Consider the following 2,680-nt stretch of genomic DNA (forward strand, 5'->3'; position numbering starts at 1 on the left):
CTGAAGCTTATTTTGCTCTCTCTTTAGGACCTAGGTGCACTGCCAGGGATGTCTAGACTCTGTTCACAAAAAGACCCAGCCCCCTTTCCCTTATGATTCTCCTTCTCTTTGATGGGTCTTGCCCAGGTGGGTTCCTACCCAGGTCCTTGCACACATGTCTGTGACTCCACCTTGTGCCCCAGGACCTGGGTCTGGGCGGAGGCCATACTTAGCCCCTGAGGCAGTGTCTCAGTCAAAAAGGAGAAAAACAGATGCATTCACTTATGCCTCTGGTTGTCTACATTCCTCCAGCTCTCCTGATTGGATAGTCCAAACCGAAGTTTTGTCTTTGGATACTCTTCTACAACCTCAAGAGAAAAACATTATGGGGTGGCTGTGCACCCACTACAAGTCTGTGTGAAGGTGACAGGCCCTCCCAGCATCACAAGCACCAGATAGCTGTCAAGATCTTAAGGGAAGGGCCCTGGCACCCTGAGCACTCAGAAAAGAGCCTGGCACATGGTCAGCCCTTCATCGAAGTCACCTGGGTGATGAATTACACAGGCCACACAGCAGGGTCAGGCCTGAGGTTATGAGCGACTCCCACTCCCCTGCCCCAGTCCAACCTGCAAATCCCAGCTGGCCACGCCCATGTTCCAGGCAGGCAGGGGGGAAGAGAAGAGGAGCCTGAGATGGGGAGGGTCTGAACACCCCACCCACAGCTCCTAGCACAGGTTCTATCCTTCAGAGGCCTGAGTCCAAAACTAGCTTTCTGGTACACGCTTGAATCTGAAAAAAATGAAACATTTTTCCATCTTCAAAAGAGTTTGTTTTAGACCACAAGCTTCTAGAAAGCCAATTTTCCTTTCTGTGTAACGGCAAGCACTGCACTTTTTATTCATAAATATTATTTGATAAGGAGAATACTTTACAAAATGAATAAATATTCCTGGTTGGTTATTTTAGGAAGTAACTTCTAGAATGAGAACTCTGTGTGTCAGGCAGAGAAATCTTTACCTCAAACAGAGGGTGATGAATGTGCTTCCCGTGCATAATCCTGAAAAAGGAATCCTTTTTATTAGTCATAAAATTAGTACCCTCTCAAGACCATATATAGTATTTTAATTTTAAACCTAAGTTTGTCAGGGAAACTCAAAGGAAATCATTCCCCTGCTCTTCCCCTCCAGTATTTCAATGCCCACTTAAATCTCTATAAGGATAACAAGCTCAGGACCTCTCAAAAAATCCTACCCTGTTTTCAAAAATGTATATTAGAGAAATGTTTCCTTACCGGCAATCCAGTACTTTGTCCTTAGAATACTGTTTGCTAACCAAAAAAAACCCGAGACTCATTACCAAGTGCTGGCATTTAAACTCTGCTTCTGCTTTGTAAGAGGCCTATACATGCGGCCCCAATCAAAACCCTACAGCTGATCTCTGCTGACAGGCTGACGGGTAGAGGCACAGTTTTAAGTGAGGAATTTGACCCCCGCCTTCCGTAAAGAATGTCTGTTGGGGTTAAGCATGGGCCCTGGGGCTCTTAGCCTCTTGAGTTCTTATCTTTAAAAGGAAAATGTTATGTTCCATATATTTTTTTAAGGTGATTCATGTTAAGTATGGCAGATTATATTTTGACCCAAACTTACCCAATCCACAAGGACTCCCTTTCCTCAACCAAGCCATCCGCCATCTCACCCCACTCTGCACTCTCCTCTGAACACCACAGTTCCCACCACCTCAAATGGTGCCCACAAGGAAGGGCTCTGTCTGCACAGATGGGCTCCAACACTTGCCCTCAGCCACACCGGCCCTTTGTTCCAGGAGTTCTCCATCCCCATCTCCTGCTTGGCACAGATCCTCTTCCCAGATGCACTGAGGGATCCTGACCATACAAGCTACCTTGGCCCTTGGGTCCTTGCCCTATGGCCAGCATAAACAGGACAGCAGGAAAATCCCAGAATTGGAGCAATCACCCCCCCACCCCCCGCCCCCACCCCCCCCCCCCCCCCGCCCCAACGCTCAGCAGAGGAAAAGGACAAAGCATTGGACACCCAGCAAGGGGCACCACATGGAAAATGCTCCTCCCAGGGAGAAGGCAAGAGGGCAGGGAGCCTGTCTCGACAGAGCTCTACCACGGTGCTCAGGCACGGCTGGCACGCCTGTCTCCCCCACAAGACTGTGAGCTCCTGGGACAGGGACCATGTCTTATTCACCTTTGTTCCCCTGTGCCCGGCACAAGCAGCCATTCAATGAATAAAGCAATGGATGGCACCTGAAAGAAAGGTCCACTTAGGAGCCAGAGAGGGTGGGACCTGACAAGGCAGACGTCTCTAATCACATCTCTACCATCCACTGGGATTGAGCTGGATCTCTTCATTTACGATGTGATGGGGATTTCAGGGGTAACCAACAACTGGGTCCACCCAGCCCATCATGAAGACAGGCTATCTCAGACACCGACCGGAGGGAACCCAGTTTCTGAGAGTCGCCAGGGACCGCCCCTCACTTCTGTGCTCTACCTGAGCCCTTCCCATAGGTCAAGGCCTATTTCAAACACACTTTTGCTGGGAAGCCTAGCCGAGCTGCCCCGTACCGCTGCCTCTGCCTGACAAAAGGAGGTCGCCCTTGTCTGACCTCCTTGGAGCCTGGTGCCCGGATGGCCCGCTGGGGTGTGGAGACAGGACAGACGTCGGGAAACAAA

Source organism: Mustela nigripes, chromosome 4 (genome assembly GCF_022355385.1).
Source record: "Mustela nigripes isolate SB6536 chromosome 4, MUSNIG.SB6536, whole genome shotgun sequence".
Classification (NCBI taxonomy): domain Eukaryota; kingdom Metazoa; phylum Chordata; class Mammalia; order Carnivora; family Mustelidae; genus Mustela; species Mustela nigripes.